General features: G+C 44.2%; 1 non-coding gene and 1 pseudogene across 1 annotated transcript; both read right to left on the bottom strand.

The window, feature by feature from the left end:
• Positions 1-1030: 1030 nt before the first annotated feature.
• Positions 1031-3260, bottom strand: LOC120640060 (annotated as a pseudogene).
• Positions 3261-21179: 17919 nt separating this feature from the next.
• Positions 21180-21286, bottom strand: LOC120643216. The gene has a single exon (XR_005662906.1). It is a non-coding gene; the product is annotated as a small nucleolar RNA R71 (small nucleolar RNA).
• Positions 21287-22321: the final 1035 nt, after the last annotated feature.

The following is a 22321-nucleotide window of genomic DNA, read 5'->3' as shown; positions in this document are numbered from 1 at the left end:
ATGTTAGAGCCGACTTGACTGCGTAGGAAGTAGTCATGGGAAGTTGGTGGCTGGGATCTGGGTTCCCCGCAGCGGCGAGGCTGGACGCCGTCCGGTGTCCAGAGCGAGAGTGGAAGAGTTGGAAATGCAAGGGAGTGGGAGAGTTTGATTTAAATCTCCAGCTGAATTCTTTTAATAACCAAATTTTTATCTTTATAGGCAAACCCTAATAACCTAGCAACAAACCTACTAAGGAAACTAATCAGTCCAACCTAATATGCTTCTAAACTCCTGGATTGTGCCGGTGTCACGCCGACGCCGTGCTGCGGTGATCGCGCTTCGGTGTGACCAACTAACCACGGTTTGGCCCACGAAAGAAAAATACAGCCCAAGCTCAAAACGGATCAAGGAATCAATATATTTTGTACATGCTGTAAGGATTAATGTTTTCTTTTATTGTGCACGATCCCTCGACTATTTGTTTGTATGAGGTAAATTCCATCCATTGTTTATACAGTCAGCGGTGGAGCTTTACATCAAAAATTCAATTGTGTCCAACACTTAATTTCAGAGCAAATCACAAAAGAGTTTTGAAGCCCGTTAAAGACATAAAACTATTGTGTGTGTGTCAAAGGATTGCAAATTTGCCAGAGAGCCAATTGTTAGTGCTCCGGACTTGCATTTGTAAATTTGATCATAAACTGATTCTGTTGATGTCTTGATGTCAGCATGTCAATTCTGCAGGATAGTGGCATACGTTTTCCAAGATGGCCAGTTCCAATTTATCAGTTAAGAAACTGTGTAAGACCTAGATGAACATTTCAGGAAGCTCTGTGCTCTCTCTGCAGGAAAAGAACATAGTGGCAGTGGAATTAAGTGCTGAACAATAATGACATCGAAATGATCACCATAAGTCAGTCCTGGACAATATATATTAAGGTAATCATCAAAGACTACATAAGCACGTTGGTATATTCAATTATCTAGCCATTTCTGTGAGCTCTTTTTTTTGAAGTAACCCCTGAAGCACCATTTAGTACCGGATCAAAAGTTAACCGGTACCAAGGTACGGACCAAAGCTTATTTTTTGTTGTTGTGAAGAGAATAATTAATGAGATTGACGCCAATATATTCGTGGGCCATTCTATATTTGTTTTACTCGTTGCAGACTATCCATATAAAATTGAATGCTGTGTGCTTAAAACAACGGGTTTGTTCATACTTGTCTTATTGTGCAAAATATTGCGTCAAAAAAATTTCAGACTCCCATAGCAACGCACATGTACTTATCAATTCTTACTTTAGAAATAGGTAGAGATAGAAATAGAGATAAAAGAGTTATACATTATGTTCCTCTGTGCAAGTCTCTATTCGTAATGTTGCGAACACCGACCAGTTAGCCTTCCATAATCTCGACCACGATTTTGCCGGTGGCGTGGCCCCGATGCTCTTCTCCCATCCCTCGCTCACGTCGTGCACCTAGGGGTGGTAATTGGCCATGGCTCTAGTGACCTCTTCACATACCAACAAGGCTTTTAAATTATTTAGTTCAAAATTGTATAAGATTAGAGTCTGACCTTTAGATTTTCTAGTTCAAAATTTTGGTTCCTTTACCACCCCTACGCGCAGTGGGGACCTCGTGTCGACCACCGTCTTGAGCTTGCCGTCCTTCACCTGCCCGACCAGGAACTCCATGTCCGCCCTGTTGGGCCACATGAGCAGCGGCACGAGCCGCTTCCTGGCGCGCGTCACCCTATGCCGCGCGGCCGTGAGCACCGCCGCGAAGCTCGCCGTGATGTCGACCACCTTCCCGGCGGCGCTCAGCAGCGGCTCGAACGCCGGCCAGCCGACCCCGACCGCGCAGTGTACGACGCCGTCGTAGCGCCGCCCCGACGGGCTCCGCATGGCGGCGCCCTCGGGAGTCGGGGGTCCCGTAGTCGAGCACCTCGTCGGCGCCCAGGCCGCGCACGAGCTTCGCGTTGCGCGCGCCGCAGGTGGCCGTGACGTGGAGCCCCGCCAGCTTCGCGAGCTGCACCGCGTAGTGGCCGACGCCGCCGGACGCCGCGTTGAGTGACCAGCACGTTCAGGGGCGTGCGGCCGCCGGCGCCGTCGAACCTGGCGCCGATGGACCGCAGGGACTGGATGGAGCGCGGTGCCGGCCGCGATGGGCAGCCCGGCCCCGTCGGCGGCGGAGACTCCGGGAGGCCTCCGGACGGCGAGCTTGACGGATGCCACGGCGTACTCCGCAAGCCCACCTCCACGCCGTTGCAGAGAATGTGCTTGATAAAGAGCAGATCATCAGGCGGCGCAACTTCTTCATCTTAGAATGGATGAGCAGATTTGTATCATAAACAAGTGAAAAGTGTGCTTACAAATGGGTTCAGCATGGCGACAACTTCATCTCCTACCTTGAATCCATTGACTTTGGAACCAACATCAACTACCACTCCTGCAACATCAGTCACTGCTGAAGACGAAAGACAAGTTTGGTTCTCTTCCTACATCGATGATAATACAGAAGAAAAATATTAGCTTGCGAAGAAACAATTTGGCTAACTCATAAACAGGAGAATTCAAATTTCCTAGCTGATTAGAGAAAGGCTAAGCAAGGGTGAGGAAGAGGAACACAAATCACTAAGATAGAAACGGGTCATTTCCATCTTTTAAAGTAATGTTAAAATGTACTAAAAATCCTAACGTACTGGCCAAAGAGACCCAAATTAGAGTAATCTAGATACAACCAGTTATCAGCTGATTCGTATCATTTTTACATATGGTAGATTTAGCAAACTTGAAATTTCACAATCCCAAGCCAAGCTAGCCCCAGGTTAAGATTCATCATATATTCACATGAAATGGAAAAAAAGGGGAAAAAACACCACAACTTGTCAAGGGGAAGTGAAGTTAGTGTAGAAAAAGTGCGCGAGGACACACAGAGGATGATGGGGTCATTATTACCATTACCTACCAAAGACGACAGTACAAACTTCGTTGCCGCAAACAAATGAGATGGCTAGTAGTACTCGTGGGCAAATATAGTTGAACAATGCAAAGTAATAATCGCTGGCCGACGTCGCAATCTCAAGCAAGAATCATCCCGGAATCTGGCTGCAATTCCCATCCAGGGTCTCTCAACCAATAACAACCAATCAGGCCATGAACCGCGCACTGCTTACCTTGAGCCCGGCGGCGCCCCCGCAGGCGTCGTACTGCACGGCCCGTATCCTCCCAGGTACCTCCGCCGCCGCTACGGCCGCTGAAGGTTCAGCCGTGGCGGCCATCGGTCGAGCAGCCGGAGCCTGGCGGTGGCGAGAGGTGGCGACGAGCAGCGCAGCCTGGCTGGTGGCGTCTGGCGAGGTGTGTGTGTCTGCCTGATGTCTTGCTTCTCGCGAGGCGAAGGGGCCTTGTATGCCAGATGCCGTGCCAGGCCGTCGTCCTTGTCACAGCGAGCGGTGCCGGACCGGCCGTTCTGCCGCGGGTTGCATTGGTTTCCCGTTCCCGCCCGGCACGGCGTCACAAAATACTGTGGATCAGGCCGCCCGAGCGAGTTCGCTGAGGCCTTCGTTTGATGCGCGACCACCATGTAGTGTCCAAAACAAGTTTGCCTCGATGCTACCGAAAGAATTCCCAATGCCCCTCGTTCCGAGCAGCCAGACGACCCAAGAAATTAGCTTATTCTATCTAGTACTCATTTGCAAACCTGTTTTGCTTTAGTTTTCTGAGTGGGCTTATATTTGGGTCACATTTGTTTGTTACACGTCTCCTGTGATGTTATATAGAAGAATCAACTCATAGAGGTAATAATGTGTGTGTTGGTAATTATGTCTCACATGGGTGATTCACCGACCAACGTTTTAAAGCAAGGATGAAAGTGATCGGGTGCTCTAGACTAAGAGGGGGAGGAAGTGAATTAGACACTCTAAAAACCTTAACCTATGGCTCCAACTAGTTTGCACAAAATCTTAAACTAAAACAAACTATCTAGACGTGCAACTACGATTCTTCTAGTGTGAAGCCCTCATCCCAAAAGAGTTTAGCAACCTATAGCCAATCCTATCAAGATATTACTCTATAAAAGTAAAGACACACAAGTTGCAATATGAATGCGGAAGCTTAAAGAGGAGGGATGAGAGGAAGCAAACTCTCGACAAGAGGATTTATCCCGTGGTTCGGATTGCCACAAAGGTGCTCCTACATCCACGTTGTTGAAGCACTCACGAAGAGTATCGCTTCCCGGCAATCAAGTCTCTTCCGTGAACACAATCACAGTCATCTAGATCCCGCTTTCCACTAAGGGAGCTTGCCCACGAAGGAGGGGTCTCCGTCTCCCGCACAATGTTGTCGACGCTGCTCCACACCAAGCCGGAGGGTCGTTGACGTGCCGGTGAGCCACCAATACTCCAAGGGGCCGGCGCACCGAGATACAATGGTTGGTTCACTCAAGAACCGCAGCACAAGGATCTCAACCTTGCTTTACTCACTCACTCAAGAGCTAATCTAGCACTCACACTCACAAAGCTAGTGCTAAACCTAAGGATTTGATCAATATGCACTTGGGTTAGCTTGGAGGTGTTCTTCAATGTGTATGAGGTCTTTCTAGTCTCCAGCAAGCTTCAAATGACCGGGGGAACACATATATAGGCCTCCAACTTGAACTAGCCGTTTAGAGCCGTTGACAAGTTTTCTGCGTAAGCATCGGATCTTCCGGTGCTGAGGCCATCGGGTTTTCCGGTCACTCTGCGCTCTGAAGTAGCCGTTGGCTTCTCTGACACAGCTGCAGCAATCTTCAGAGACCATCGGTTGAACCGATGCTAGGGCGTCGATTAAACCGGTGACACTTGATCTTCACGTAGCCGTTGCACTCTTCTTTTCTTGCTGACGTCATTGCACCGATGCTATGCTACGATGCACCGTCGATTCAACCGGTGCTGAAGACTCGACTTCTACGTGCTTGACATCGTCTCTCGACAATAGTATGCCCAATGCACCGATGCCTTTTTGATGAGCGTCGGTTAAACCGGTGCTACTGAGTTTTCCTCACTTGGCTCAGTAAGCACGTCCAATTACACCGATGCAATGGCGTCGGTTCTTCCGACAACCATCGGATGTTCCAATGGTGGGGCATCGATTAAACCGGTGCTACAGAAACTGAATCGTCTCGTCCAATTCGTCGCGACGATTATTTGGATCCTTGAAATATATTCTATTTCTGGATTTCCACTATACTTTGGCACCTCTATGACTAATTAGACTTGTCATTTTGATGGCGGATTGGACATGCCGTCTCGACGATAGATTGGACATTGCGTCTTGACGATGAATTAGACGTGTTGAATCATATCCATGGGACCTAAAGACTCCTACAAATGTGATCTCACAAACTTATTAGTCCCATTAATTATGTTGTCACTCAATCACCAAAATCACAAACAATGGCTTAGATGGGGCCATGTTCACCAAGAAAATATCATCCGCTGAGATATAGTTCTTTTCTCATGATTTCTGACTTTTTTTCAAATAAGAAATATTCGATTAGTTGTAAATCATATGAAAGCATCGTTAATTCCCTAAAGATACAATTCTCCATGTAAGTTTTTCATTGTGAGGGTATTACGATTTCCGACATGGTCATGATTAGAGCATTGCAGGAGCATCTCTTGAGACTACTTAAAATCAAAGCAGCGTACCATAACATTTTTGGTATATTGTAACACTTTTGTATCAATGATTAAATCAAGTAACACGTTTGATTCCCATACATGCACAACGCTTGCATAGTCTTCGTGATTCTCTCGTGACCCCATTTTTGTACGAAGGAGCTTATCTGTTTAATGTTGACCTTGCTAGCCATTCATGTTGGTGAACTCAGCAGACCTCGAAATCCTTCTTGTCACATACAAGTCCAGGCACACAATCTGGAGGTTTAGCTTGTATATATTTCAGAGTTCCTGTTCCTGATGCCCCCCTTTCCAATAATCTACGTCCATGTCTTTTTCCTTGCCGGTGAACTTCCAATAGTCGACCTTGCTAGCCTGGTTCTACCGGAGTTTTTATATGGCTGTAGGTTTTCGGATTCATTTAATAAGGCTTGGAAGTGATAGTATGGCTCATCACCACTGTGGTATACTATTAAAAAGGGGAAAGTTCAATTTATACCCTTCAACTATCATAACTGTTGAAACTAGACAATTTTGACCTCGACTGGTTTTAAAGGCGTGGTTGTCTATTTTGTCCAAATAATCGGGCCACCCTAAAACCCCCAGCTTTGTTTCTAGGGCAGTGTTAGGTTGCAACTCAACATAACTTGGACTAGCTTTCTGAGTAGCTACCGTGGGTAGAAAAAAAAACATTCCATCACTCAACTTACCACACTCCGGGTAGTTGCAAACACTCGGACATGCTGCTTGAGCTGTCGATTCTGCTTCACTTTGGGTATGTTTGTTTAAGCTTTTCTAGTAGATTAGTTTTATGAGCTATTTGTTGCTTTTTGAGCTCAGAAAGCTAAACGCATCTTCTAAATGGTAGTGTCGGATTTTCAGAACAAAAAAGCCAACAACGACATTTTAGAAAAGTTCAAAAATTGCAGCTCAACCCATAGTTTTCTTTCATAAGAGTAAGGGGGTTGCGGTTCACGTTGATGAGCTAGATAAGTTGTATATGGACAATTCAGCAAGCCATGTGAATATTCACCAATTTTAGTCCTCATCAAACACTGCATGCATCATCCTATAAAGACATATAATCTCACATTCACACTGTTATGTTTTACATGGGTGATTCACCGAGTGAGGAAGATGCCAGTGCTCCAGGCCCTTATGGTGCCCTGGTGCACCGGAGCGCGCAGTTGCCTCCATTTGATGCATCTTGGACGGTTCACATGGGGTTACTATCGGATTGTGCTCAATCTATTATATATATATTTGAGTGTTAGAAGAAGCCACCACGTTTACCAAAAATGTCTAGAAATTCCCACATTAATCTAAAAAAGAGAAAAACTTGCACCATCGGATTTTATGAAGATCTAACGGTCTAAACTAATCAGAAGAGTCTAACTATCCAAAAGAGTCTGTATCCAATTAAAGCTAAAGCTATAAACAGAATATGCAGTAAATATAGAGTCCCCATGATACAAGAAACCAACGTTTCCATTTGTGTCTTGATTTATGTATATACCATCGTATGTTAAGTTACGGTCCACTAGCACTTATATGATATGTTATTTTATTGTCGCCTCCGTCCGTTGGATGTGCAGCATGAGCTTGGCAGTTTTGGCATGTTAACGCAATGATTGCGGCTACTTGACAAGAGCAGTAGTTGGTTGGGCCCTTGGAGCTAGGGAGTCGATAAGACACGTAGGTAAATGCGGTGACTCGATGTGCATACGAGTGGATATGATGAGATTGCTGTAGGTTTTTCTATTATTTTAGCTATAGAGTTTTCACTCAATTTGTTTTGCTGACTCTTGCTCTAAAAATCGAGTGAATACCTTCACTCAATATTCATATTCCATCGCCAAACTCTGTTACATGCAAGAAATTTGATTGAGGAAAAAAACACTCGATTGTTGTATAGTCAGTCCTTTGAAAGGACCATTAATAAGAGCCAGAGTCAGTCTCTTAACAGGATGAGGATATATTTGTCTAAACAGGTGTTCACCCATGTCCATTTATATGTGAGATTTTTAAGGGTGACAAAAAGAACTGAAGCTGCTAATCGATGACCAAAATATCTAGGAGAAAATAAGGCCAAAAACATTATGTACAAAAAGATCTTCTTATCAGTAATATAAACATACTCTGCAAGTATTTAGATAAGTACACAGCATAGTCCTGTGAAATGTGATCTCAAAATAATCATCTTCGTAATAAGAATATATAATAATCAGGAATTGCTAAAAAAATATCAGCAAGTATCGAAATAGTGGATATATGCTATGCAACAGTTAAAGCTTACGTATCAGATTTAACAGAGTAGTATGTTAACATACAGAAACTTGAAACATATGGCTCACGCTAAACAATCATTTAAGAAAAAAGCTTTACGGTAAACCAACATATACCTTTCCTGCAATCAGAATAAATATCATGCTTCCCACTAAGATGTTTTACAAATAACATTAGCCCTTCTGAAAGGTGCCAAAAAAAAAGACAGAACCACCTGCCAACTCAGGATGGCAACCGCGCAGCGGCACGGCCCGACGTGGGCACAAGCTAGGGCAGCGGCGGAGGGAGAGTAGCAGAAGCACCTCGTCTGGGATCACCAGATCTTGTTGCAGCTGGGGGGGAGGGAGGGAGCAACAACGAAACACCAGCAACGTACGAGCAGACGATCGGCAGCGGCGGAGGCAGCCCAATAGCTCCTAAGGGATGGGCAAAGTAGAGCATATGGTCAGCGTGGGAAAGGATAAAGAAGGAGGTTGAACCGACAAGGAAGGTACAAAAAGTGAGAAGAAAAAAGGAAGTACGAAAAATGAGAAAAATAAGAGAAAAAAAGAGAAAAAATTATTTTATTAAGTATTCTCATATAAAATTATATTATTATAAAATCACATTATAAGACCATTGCAGAAGCCGCTTCATCTAAGAGCCATAGCCGGAGCCATTTAAGCCATAGTTAGAACCCTGCCAAACTATCTCTAAGTCGATAGCCTATGATACACGACAAATAACTCCAACAGCTGCTACTACCGCCCTCTTCTCTCAGAAAAAATAGCAAGCTCTAAAGCACAATCTAAAATCAGCAACTAAGTCGAACTAAATAGGAAACTTCTCCGTTAGGTGCATTATACACGAAATATACTGATCGATTTTAAATGCGTGGAGCAAGAAAATGGAATGATACACGACAAATAACTCCAACAGCTGCTGCTACCGCCCTCTTCTCTCAGAAAAAATAGCAAGCTCTAAAGCACAATCTAAAATCAGCAACTGAGTCGAACTAAATAAGAAACTTCTCCATTAGGTGCATCATACACGAAATATACTGATCGATTTTAAATGCGTGGAGCTAGAAAATGGAAGATGGAGAAATCGATAGGCTAGAAGTTAAAGAAAAGAGTTAAAAACAACATAAAAGACATGTCTGGAACTATCCACCACCAATATGATAAAACTCTAAAGTGGACTCATTTATGCAGTCAGGCGGGTTGAAAACAAATTTAAAATATACAGTAACCAAAGTGAGGGAAATCTATGGGTAAAACACAATAAAACATCTATATATATATATATATATATATATATATATATATATATATATATATATTGACTGGAGTAAGCAGGGAGGCCCTAAACTACTTTTAAATATAACTTTTAATTTAATTCATAAAATTCTTAATTCGCTCCCACCATGAATTAGAGCTAGAACGGCTAGGTATTTCTCAGGTGATCTAACAACTAGGCTAGACTTTCTTTCGTTAAGTATTATTCAAATTATCGTACAAATCAAAGTCCAACATCTAAGTTACAAGTTGTTGGCTTTAACATCACTAACACATACATATAATATATTTGATACCTAGATAAAAACTTTATAAAGGATAAACCATGTATTCAATTTGATTCCATATTACAGTTAATCATCAAACTTAAATATCACATGCTACAATATGCATCCATATTGAAGATGGCCCAATATTAAATTGAATCATCATATTTAGATTTTGCAAGTTCAAATATTAAACTATGAAAATATGATATAGAGTAAAGTACTTTAGAAATCGATGATTGATATGAAACTATACATAGAAAGCTGTAGGTAGTATTCAACGAGCGAGAGGTAATATTTCTATTCTGTTAAGATAAAAAATCTAAAAAAATAAATAAATAACTAGCTACCCGCGCTATTAGCGCGGGCTACCTTGCTAGTTCAATAAAAAGAGAGGGTCTAATATGCAATATGCATTAGGTTAGAGTACTGCATCTACACCCTCCGATGCACCTGACGGACCGGGTGCACCTGAAGTCCTGAACTTCTCTCTTCACCAACCAACGTGAATCTTTTAAAGCAAGGAGCAAGAAAATATCATCCACTGAGATATAGTATTTCTTTTCTCATGATTAAAACATCTATGATTTCTTCTTCGGTTTAGGAACGGGGACCTCCTCATGTACATTAGGCGATGATAGAGGCATGAATGCTAAAGTTGGTAAGCTTTGGTATATGAATGCTTAATTCACAAATTTTGTTTGTTTCCATCAAGAGACAAACAAAAGAAATAAAGGATTTCTTTGTTGACTGCAGAATCAGACACGGGAAGGCAAAAATGTGAACAAGTGTTAACGCCGGAATCTGAGACAGACAATGACCCCTAGTAGATTATATATATATATATATAATGTGGAATGTGGAAAGGGGAAACTTTATTGATTTCAAGAGGATACATCAAGGTGATACATCAACTTGAAAGGTTCCCGGCCTCTGCCGCAACGGCACACAGGCTATAAAGAGTTTTAACGTAACCAGGTACATTAGTGACCATCAATTCTATGACTAGACCGCCACCTATGAGCTTGGGCAAAAAAATCCTTGGCCACCTACGCCAAGAAGTGAGATGCCGCTAAAAGAATATCAGGTGAAGAAGGCCGTTGTAGGATAGCCCACGTACGGAGCCAATGCGTCGTCGAGTAGATAATCTGATGCGAATGGTGTATCTAGATTGATGCATCCAGTCGGGGAGCTATCCAAGTTCCTAGAGGCCGCCCGTCGGATGGCCTTGTCCATCACTAATTCATCTGCGTCATATATATTTGGTGTCGAAAAACCAGTCGACGAAGTGTCCTTCAGCTATCCAGACCTCGAGTTTCCTGGTTGAGCAGGTACCATCTTTGTAGTAGATTCCTTGACTCCAGCCGAGTGGCTCGCTGGTAGCGTAGCCCCAGCACTGTCTGCCAGAGGCGACCGCTGCTACTCCTCACGCATCAGTGGGCTGTGCTGCCTGTCGTCTTGCAGAGGCGTGGAGGCCTCGCCAAGCCGCGCTGTGCAGGTCTGTATTGTTACCGGTGTTAGGCTGAGCGATGGGCGACGTGGTGCCTCGCCGGCCGCAGCCGGCTTGCCCTCAGCTCCTGCCTCCTCCGAGTCCAGGCCAGGTGTTGAGTCACAATCTTTTGAGGATGTGGAAGTGGCTGCACCTAGGGCACCACCCTCCAATGCCTCCTGATTATCTGCCTAAGATGCCGTAGCATATTGGTTAGTCACAGCTGTACAACCGGAATCTGATCTGATTGAAAAAAGGGATGATACTTAGAGCATCTCCAAGAGTCTTTCTAAATTTCACTCTCTAAATTATCATTTGGAGACCCTTTTGCATAAAGATCGCTCTCTATATGTTTCCACTCTCCAACAGTTTTTCTATATCTTTAGTACACTCTAGAAAACTATTTATGTTATCTATCTTTGGCTAACTAGAAATGAGGAATGAAGGATAACTACATTTGGATAACCACTTTGAAGAAGTTGTTCGAAGATATTTTTCTATCAAAATCTCTATTTCTAGCAATAAGAAAAGATATAGAGAGTCTCTTGGAGTTGCTCTTACCGAACATAACGTGGAATAGCCATGGTCAACCAAGCTCCGAGTCTTGAAGCACGGACCCATATATATATAGAAACAGAAAAGAATGTTATCTAGACGACAGTATTAATGAACAGTAGTTGAACAAACAACAAAGCAAGCTTGTAGTGCGATTAGGGATGCAAGTTCCATCATTTTTGGGTCATTGGGTCGACCCAAAACTTGATAAAATGAACTATAATGGCATGCTATATAATTATTTTGGGAGAGAAAATGAACTAAAATGAGAAACCCAAAAACACCAATGGGTACCCACTTGCATCCCTAAGTACGATGATATGGTTGCTTTCAATCCAAGCAAGAATCACAACATCTGGATGGAACTCGCATCCAGTGTCCCTCAAACCAACCAACCAATCAGGTCTTGTACTGCACAGCCCGCATCCTCCTGGGAACCTCCGCTGCCGCCGGCGGTTTGGCCGTGGCTATCATCGAGCTCGAGTGTAAGGAACATGACCCCATTAGATCATAGTGTATGATTTTGGTCTTTGAGTGACAACACAATCATGAGACAAATAAGTGCATCAAGTGAATGATATTAGGTCCCAAGAATGATGTACAAAGACCAAGCAAAACAAGAAATGAAGAAAAAACCAAAGAAGTGTCGAATTGGATGAGTTCAACATAAAATAGGGCACCGTTTAAACCTATGCTAGCGTCGGTGCAACTCTGAATTGCAACTATGCTCAAGAGAAGAAATTCCTTCAGCACCGGTTAAACCTATGCTCGCATCGGTGCATTGGTCGAACCATTGTTCAGAGAACATGTAAGCAGCGAGCAACAAAGCTTTCAGCACCGTTAAACCTACGCTAAGGCGTCATTTTAAACTACGCTAGCGTCGGTGCAACTCAGCATTGCATTCTCAAGCAAGAATCATCGCTGAATCTGTCTGCAATTCACACCCAGGGTCTCTTAACCAATTACAACCAATCAGGCCATGGACCGCGCACTATTTACCTTGAGCCCGGCGGCACCCCCATCGTAGGCTTCGTACTAAATGGCCCGCATCCTCCCTGGTACCTTCGTCCCCGCCGCCGCCTCTGGTTCGGCTGCGGCGGCCATTGGTCGAGCAGCCGGCGCCTGACGGTGGCGAGAGGTGGCGACGAGCAGCACAGCCTGGTTGCTGGTGAGTTGTGTGTGTCTGCCTGATGTCTTGCTTCTCCTTAGGAGGCGAAGGGGCCTTGTATGCTAGATGCCGCGCCGGGCCGTCGTCCTTGTTACAGCGAGCGATGCCGGACCGGCCGGTCTGCCGCGGGTTGGTTCCCCGTTCCCGCCCGGCACAACGTCACAAAGATACCATGGATCTGGCTACCCGAGCGAGTTTGCTAGTTCCTCTAGTTGACCCGCGACCAACAAATAGCATCCAAAGCAAGTTTGCCTGGATGCTATCGTTCCGAGCAGCTAGAGGACCCAAGAAAGTTCGTTCTACTAGTTCTCATTCTCGCAAATTCTGGTTGTTTTGCTTTAGTTTTCTGGGTGGTTATATTTGGGTCACGTTTGTTTTTACACGTCTCCTGTGATGTTATATAGTATAGAAGCAACTCAGGGGTAATAAAGTGTGTGTTGGTAATTATATATGTTTCACATGGGTGATTCACCAACCAACGTGTATCTTTTAAAGCAAGGAGCAGGAAAATAACACCGCTGAGATATAGTTCTTTTTGCATGATTAAAGCATGAGAATTTTTACCGTGCTTGTGCAGTGGAGATGTCATGTTTCTATGATTTGTGGGCCCAATATGAGAAAGACATTGAGAGGTGTCAATGAAGAGGCATTAGATACGTTATATGATTCAAGCATCTTTGGTTTCTAACTTTTCTTTTCAAATAATAAATATTCGATTAGTTATAAATCATCTGAAAGCATCGTTAATTCCCTAAAATATACAATTCACCATGTAAGTTTTTCACTGTGAGGGTATTTACTATTTCCTACATGGTCATGATTAGAGCATTGCAGGCACATCTCTAAAGACTACTTAAATCAAAGCACAGTACCATAATTTTTTTGGTATATTGTAACACTTATATGAATGATTAAAGCAAGTAATACGTTTGATTCCCATACATTTACAACACTTGCAGTCTTCATGATTCTCTCATGACACCAATTTTGTACCAAGGAGCTTATCTGTTTAATAAGTATTTAGTCTACGCAGTACTCCTTGGGATCTGATGAGAGCAACAGGTTTGCAGGTGGAGGTGGACGCCTATAGTGGCGCTGGCATTCATGTTGGTGAACAAGAAGGGCTAGGTCCATGGGGAGTCTTGCTGCTGGCATCTATTATAATTACGCAAGAACACATCAGACCTCGAAATCCTTCTGGTCACATACAAGTCCATGCACACAATATTACAAGAGAGAACTAGAGATGAACTCATACCAGAACTCCCGAGGAACTCCGGGGACTCGATAACTCCTAGACTCCTCCTAAACTCCACTAAGCCTATAGACTACACAAGATGGACTTAAGAAGAGATGAGTGAGGTGAGTGTGTGTGTGTGTTCATTCTCTACCCCCTCCCATTGTATTTATAGGAGGGAGCCACGGGCTGAGACCCCAGGAACTAACCTAAGCAGCCACTGAGGAGGCGCCACCTGTCGAGGTTGAGGCGGTGGGGCCCATGGGCCTAGTCGGCCGACCATCCCATGGTGCCAACCGCCCCCAACCTTCTTCTGGTGGGCTGTCCTGAGCTTCCTTGTCTGATCCATGTTGGTCCCGGCCTGTCTTGATTAGTTTGAGCTAGGTTCTTGGGCTACACTTGGTCTATTAGAGCCTGAATCGGTGCTCTGATATTTTCTGTGATTTTATGTTGGGCCAAAATGTGCTTGCAACCTGCATATTAGCTCAAAAATACATCTTGCATTTTCTAGAAGGTAAAGTGTGATTTAGGGGTTTATTTGGATAAAGATGCGTGTAAGAAATGTAAACTCTTATGATTTTCTGATTAAGTTGACGCCTGGAAATGATCGTTAGTGAGTGTCAACATGCACGACAATCCCCCAAGGAACAAAGGGCAACCGCATGAGAGACAACTTCTAGAAGTAGTCACCGATTTATGCCATTTTGTTATGCACAAATTGATCAACTCGAGGGGAACATTTTTTAATAAAGACCATGAATTAGCAATGGAGCCTAAATATCTTGGTCTTCATGAGTGAGAGAACAAGAAACACCGTGCCTCCACTTGTAGCGTTGGTACATAGAAGAAAAACTTGCATTTGAGCTTCAATTTTAATGATGTACTATATTAATTATTCTTTGTAATGATATATTTGTGTGTTTTATTTCCAGGTGATTTAATTTTGCATGTGCAATTATCTATATTTATGAAACATGCTCCATGTCGATCACTATGACTTTTGATCGCAAACTAGCTTGATAGAACAATATAGCGGGAATCCAAATTTTAAAAAATACTAAGAAACAAATTAAATTCAAATTGATGATATTTTTTGCAGTCTGAAAAATCATTTCCACGGGCAGGTCGCCCCCTCACTGCCCGTGAAAATCGGATTTTAGGGGTGCTCCACCCCCCAATCGCCCCTGCAAATTCATTTTGTAGGGGCGGTTGGGGGGGTGGACCGCCCCTGAAAATAGGTTTTCATGGGCGGGTGAGAGGGCTGGAAAAACATTTTCAGTGGCGGGTAATGCACCCGCCTCTACAAATAGCTATTTTTAGCTGCCGAAAGCCGAAGCAAGTGCGACAACCGCCCCTAGAAACACCATTTCAACTGCCCCTACAAATTGTTTATGTAGCAGTGAGAGGACCCAATAAAGTTCATTCTAGTACTCATTCGCATCCCTGGTTGTTTTGCTTTTGTTTTCCGAGTGGGCTTATATTTGGGTCACGTTTGTTTTTTACACGTTTCCTGTGATGTTATATATAGAAGCAACTCAGAGGCAATAATGTGTGTGTTGGTAGTTATGTTTCACATGTGTGATTCACCAACCAAACGTGTATCTTTTAAAGCAAGGAGCAAGAAAATATCATCCGCTGAGATATAGTTCTTTTCTCATGATTAAAGCATCTAAGGTTTTTGATTTTTTTTTCAAATAAGAAATATTTGATTAGTTATTAATATTCTGAAAGCATCGATTTCCCTGAAAAGATACAATTCTCCATGTAGTTTTTTCATTGTGAGGGTATTGGTATTTCCTCCACGGTCATGATTAAAACATTGCAGGAAACATCTCTAGAGACTACTTAAAAATCAAGGCACCATATTTTTAGTATATTGTAAAAATTGCTTCCATGATTGATTCAAGTAACACGTTTGATCCCTATACATGCAAAATACTTGCATAGTCCCCAAGATCCTCTCGTGATCCCATTTTTGTACCAAGGAGCTTATCTATTTAATATGTATTTATTCTATGCATTACTCCTTGAGATCCTACCACTACCTTTGCCGAGTGCCCAAGCCTTTGCCGAGTGTATTATATCGGGCACTCGGCAAAGGCGTGCTTTGCTGAGTGCCTAAACGAAAACATACAGCAAAAACAAAAAAAAACACTTGGCAAAATGCATCTATGATAGTGTTTTTTTGGGCACTCCACAAAGATGTATTTTGCCGAGCATTTTTTCTGGCACACGGCAAAATGTATCTTTGCCGAGGGCCACGACAAATCAGTTTTTCCAAGTGCTTTTTGAGGCCATAAACGAATTCAAATGAAAAAGTTTTCAACTATAAAGTTGTATAACTTCTCAAGATCTACATCTTTTATTGTGTCCATTTCTTCATTTGACAATGTGATAGTAACTTTTTTCAGAAAATCTACATCTCTCTCATATGTGTCATATAGTTTCATGAAACTAGAAGAGAGAGGGAGAGATAAGATTTGTGAACAATGTTACTGACACTATGTCGGATGAACAAATGACCAAAATAAACTTTATAGATCTTGAGAAGTTATGAAACTTTGTAGTTGGTAGCATTTTGATTTGAAATCATCTTTTCATGCAAAAACTATGTTTAAATTTCAAAATTTTAAAATTTGAATTTTTCAAATGTTCTCGTATGGAAAAACAACCAAAATAAAAATTGTAGATCTTAAAAATTTATGAAACTTTGTAGTTGACAAATTTTTGATTTGAAATCATCTTGTCATGCGAAACTTTTGTTTGAATTTTTCAAATTTGAAATTCAAATTTTGTAAATGACCTCGGATGGAGAAACTTCCTAAACTGAACTTGTAGATCTTGAAAAGATATGAAACTTTGTAGATGAAAACTTTTTGATTTAAATTTATTTAGAGTCTCAAATAGGCAATTTACACTCTGTTTAGTATAATAAACTAGAAACCAAGATTAAAATTAGACACAAGTGACAGTGTGCAACAGTGCTAGAGGGGGTACGCTGGAGGGAGAATTTGCGGGTTTGTATCCTGCTGTCAGCAGTTTTTTTTGTTTGATTGGAATGCTGTATGTGTTCCGACTAGCCGTCTTGATGTGAATGTTGGGGTCCATCGTTTTCGGCTCAGGTGATTCCACTATTGAAAAATTCTATTAACCGAGGCATTTTAAAATTGCCTCAGCGGCAGGCACATTAAAAAACTGCCTCGGTTAATGCCTTCGATTAACCGAGGTGGTCATTTTTTATTAACCGAGGCTGTCAAAAAAACCATCTCGCAAAATCGATTAACAAAGACGGTCACCTTTAAAATAACTGCCTCGGTTAATAGTCCTATTTTCGGAAGCGGTCACCTTATAACGGTCCGCGTCGGTTAATAGACTAGGCCCAGACGAGGCCCATCTGAGCCCAATTGTTGAGAAGGAGTATATAAGAGAGCAAAACCCTAACTCCCTCGCACTCCCTTCCCTCTCCTAGCCGCAACCCTACACGGCGGCAACCCTAACTCTCTCTCTCTCTCACTTTATCTCCCTCACGGCAGCAACCCTGCACTTCGACCTGCACGGCGGCGGCCTCCGTCTCTCCCCTCCGTCCCACCAGCGCTCCTCGGCGGCAGCCCTCCCTCCAGCGCTCCCTCCCTCCCTCCCTCACCCTCGCAGATCTGGCGGCCCCCTCCCTACCCTCGGCGGCGGCGGCGGCCCCGAGTGGGAGCTCAGTGCGGCGGCAGCAGCCCCGAGCGGCGGGCTGCCCCAGCAATGGTGACCTCGCCGGCGGTGAGGCTGGATCCAACTTCGGGGCTCGCGGATCTAGCCTCGGGGCTCATGGATCCGGCCTCGGGGAGGCTGAAACGACCCGGGCTTTCGAACGAACAACCCGAATCCCTGTATTGTCGTGATAGTTCCTGGATCAGTAGCTATCACATACAGAACTCATTTCAGGCAGTAAATTAGTTCATACTCCCATAAAAGATTCAAACATGGGTTTAATTATTATAGAATCCAAAGGATTTGCAGTATGAATATTTATTACAAGCCCCTTGGGCTAAACTAGAACAAATAGAAAACGGTAGCAGTAACTGGTCTTCAGGGCATCATTCATCTCGAACTTCATCTCCATAGGCAGTACTTGAGCGTAGCACGGGCTTCTAAGCTTCAATCGTACCATCTGTCATTGTTGGTGTCGAACTCCTGATCGGATCCTGCATCATGCCAAACTATCTTCAAGGACGGGATAGGTTCACGTCACCATCCATATGCAAGCTTTAAGTGGATGCAAAGTACAAAAAGTAGCCAAGGATAGGCTGAGGTTCCTATACAAGCACAAGTATATATATATCTACACATATCAATAATCAAGTCTCTCACCCATCCCAGGTCGGTGCAGGAACTCCCTCTCCCTGCACCTCATCTGACTCCACAGGGGAAAGTGGACTAGAGGGAGATCGAAAGCTGGGTTAACTACTCTAGATGAAGTAACAAAAGTGTAGGAGAAGTACATGATCGAGTACACAGCTATACGTATACATTTCACAGGGGTTGTAAACCTGACTATCTCCGAGGCACCAGCCTACCGAAGTACTCTGAAGAGCAAGACTAACCTCTACGGCACCATCCTGTCCCCCCAGGTTGGAATGCAACCCCCTCATGGTTGGGTTGCCCTGGAGTTGTGTGGCTCTCCCCCTGCCATCCGAAGTTCCACCAAGCGCCCATGCTCCTCCCGCATCGGGCCTCCCCCGCACTACCCTATTCCTAACGGGTCTGGTGACGCACATAGCTAGCTCGGACCGGATCCACGATCCACCATCACAGTGGATAAGTGGCGTGCACGAAAAGTCCTACAAATCTCATAAACCACATATGTCCATAAGATCCGGGGCAAGCACTCCTCGCAGTCCTCCGCAGTGGTCCACCAAAGGCACCCATAACAGGTCTCGCCTCTCCTTGGGCACCCATAAAAGGTATCGCCCCTCCTTCTCTTCCTGCACCCGCCACAGGTGCTCCCCAAAATGTGCCCAATACACATTCCCAGCCAGTAGCTTGCCCCCACTAAAAGCCCTATCTCTGGCTCTATTGACGCTCACTAACGATCATTTCCAGACGTCAACTTGATCAGAAAATCATGAGAGTTTGCATTTCTTACACGCATCCTTATTCAATAAAGTCCCTAAACCACACTTTACCTTCTAGAAAATGCAAGCTGTATTTTTGAGCTAATATGTAGGTTACAAGCACACTTTGGCCCGACATAAAATCACAGAAATTATCAGAGCACCGATTCAGGCTCAGATGGACCAAAAGTGATGCAAGAACCCAATTTAGACAAGCCAAGACCAACGTAGACCAGACAAGGAGGCCCAAGACAGCCTGCTCGAAGAAGATGGGGGCGGTTAGCGCCACTGGCAGGCCGACCGACCTACAGGTCGGCCGACCAGGCCCGTGGACCCCACTGCCTTAGCCAAGCCATGTGTCATCTCGTGGTTGGTCCCGTAGGTCGGTTTGGAGAGTCTCACCCCATGGCTCCCTGCTATAAATACAAAGGGGGTAGAGATTAAAACACACACACACACACCACACACACCTCTCCTCTCTTGCTCATCTTGCATAGTCTTTAGGCTTAGTGGAGTTTAGGAGAAGTCTAGGAGTCATCGAGTCGCCGGAGTTGCTCGAGAGTTCTGGTATGGGTTTATCTCTAGCTCTCTTTTAATATTTGGTTGTTTGTAATAGAATTAGACTATGGTTACTGATATCTGCTTGAAGTATGTTCTGAGTTATCGGATATATGCTTCTTGATATGGTTGCGTTATTATTCAATGCTTGCATTGCATGAACGCCCTGTGCTGGAGATGGTTAGTCTTTTGTTTTTAGAACTCTATCAACTGCTCCAGTATTTGTATAATTGCTCTAGTGTGATTTCTGTCCATCCGGAGGGTGGGGCACCGCGTGGGACACTAGAGTATCCCTTACTAGTGTAGACATTGTGTCTAAATTTGCTAAGAGTTGCTGGATGTCAACTATACCCATGGTTTGTAGAGGTAGCCGACAGGTGGTGACAGCCCTGTCCGAGCCTGAGTAATCCTCCACATTTGGTATGGGGGGTAGGAGGTACATAAAGTCGCCAGGGTGTACAGGCTCCTCCCATTGTTTCGATAGCGATCTTCCTGTTGTGTAGTTTAATCTCTTACGAGCTAGCCAATGAGAAAGTATTGATATAGTTGGCCTAGCACAGTTGACTCGAGCTCTAACTTCTGCCTTGCTCCCGGTCTAGAGCATCTTTTATCTTTCTTTTATTTATTTATTTATCCAAGAGGGTAGTTTGTGTGTGTGTGTCACACTATTTCCTATCATGTTATTATCTTGTCCTTGTTTATGCATGAGAATATCCAATCTAGATAAAGTTCATCAACTAGTCTATACCTCTTCACTCACTGCCTTGCCTGCGGAAATATAAATGACAGCCTGGTATACTCCCGGGTAAAATGCTACAGCGGTATTCCGTGCGCTTGCGGATTTATTCGTGGTTCATGAAATACTGCCACCCCGATTGGTGTCTGCGGGCGTCATCGCTGATTCCCGGTGGTGATGTTGGTAGGCGCCAACAAGCATTTTTGGCGCCGTTGCCGGGGAAGGCATAGATTGAAGTATATAGACAAAGTTATGAACAAAATCAAAAATGGTATTTGCTTGCTAAACATGCTAACTTGGCTTTGTTTTCTTGTCTTTTTTGATATGAAAATAGGGTAGTGTATGATCGGTTTTGACTTGCCGCAAAACTTTCATTCCGATCCAGAGTCACTTTTGAGGAGGACGTGAGCTCGTCTCGTATCACCTCGGAGATCACTCTCGGCAGCTGAACCAGTCATCGCATCGTCATCAGCTCCTAGAGCTATGGCTCAGAAGACACTCTGTGATTACTCTGCTCCATCTGCTAACTAGGCCCCTATCGGGCCCGAGGTTAACACCAGAGGAGAAAATTTCAAGATCAAGACGGGTCTCATTACGATGGTGCAGGCCAGCCCTTTCTGTGGCAAGGCCAATGAGGATGCCAGCGCTCATCTCCAGCAGTTCCTGAAGCTCTGCAGTACTTTTGTTATCAAGAGTGCAGTACTTTTGTTATCAAGAGTGTATCGCAAGATGCAATCCGGCTCCGTCTGTTTTTGTTCTCTATCTTGGGGAGAGCGAAGCAATAGTTTTATGCTAACAAGGCTGCTGTGGATACTTGGGACAAAGGTGCCAAGGCGTTCCTCTCGAAGTTCTTCCCAACGAGCAAAACCAATGCTCTTCGTGGTCGGATTTCGAACTTCCAGCAGGCATCAAATGAGTCAATTCCTGAAGCTTGGGAGAGACTTCAGGAGTACATTCTGGCGTGTCCGCACCACGGAATGGACAATTGGCTCATTCTACAGAACTTCTACAATGGGTTGACACAGTCATCCCGTGATCATGTGAATGCCGCTGCAGATGGAGCTTTCTTCTCGCTGACCATTGAAAGAGCTACATCTTTGATCGAGAAGATGGTTTCCAACCAAGGTTGGAGTGATGATTGCCTCCAACCGCGCCAGCGAGGTATGCACTCCGTGAAGGAGGCCGACATGCTCGCTATGAAGATTGATCTCCTCCTCAAGAAATTTGAGGATTATTTCCAAGATAAGGCTCAATTGCAAACTCTCCAAGCCTTGGAAACTCGCATGACATGCGAGGTCTGCGGGAATGTTGGACATTCGGGCAACAATTGCCCAGAAACTCAAGAGGAAGCTCTATTCCACAATGGCAAAAATGGGTTTCATCCACAAGAAGGTCAGGGGTGGAATCAACCACACCCATACTACCATGGAGGCAATGAGAATTCAAATTCTTTCAATCCATACCAGCCTACCTTGAGAGATCATGTCTACGGCCAAGCGAAGATCAATGAGTCCCTTCAGAAGAAGTTGGCCGCTATAGACAAATCTACGGAGATCATCCATGCCAAGATGGACGGATTCTCCACTGCCATCAAGAACCAGCTGAGTTTCAACAAGATGATTGAGACTCAACTAGCTCAAGTGGCTGCCGCCATGCCCCCTGCTATGGAGAACGTTAAGGAGATAACCACACGAGGAGGTAAAACTACTCAAGATCCGCCTTATCCTAACCATGTCAACAGGAAGAAGGCAAGCCCAGTGGCAGAAGAACCACATCGGGAGGAGGAACCCAAGAAGGTTCATGAAGGGAAGACAGCTCTGCATGAATTTTATGATACTCAAGTATTGCCGTTCCCTATGAGGGCAAAGAAGCCGAGTACAGATGAGCAGTTCAGCCGCTTTGTTGAAATGATACAACAAGTGAACATCAACGTGCCTTTGATGGATGCGATGAAGGTTCCGACTTATGCTCGCTACATCATGGACATAATCAACAACAAGCGACCGCTGCCAAC

This window comes from Panicum virgatum, chromosome 7K (assembly GCF_016808335.1).
Source record: "Panicum virgatum strain AP13 chromosome 7K, P.virgatum_v5, whole genome shotgun sequence".
In the NCBI taxonomy this organism is placed as follows: domain Eukaryota; kingdom Viridiplantae; phylum Streptophyta; class Magnoliopsida; order Poales; family Poaceae; genus Panicum; species Panicum virgatum.
Note: the sequence above shows the minus strand (reverse complement) of the source record. Positions and strands in the feature narration are given on the sequence as shown.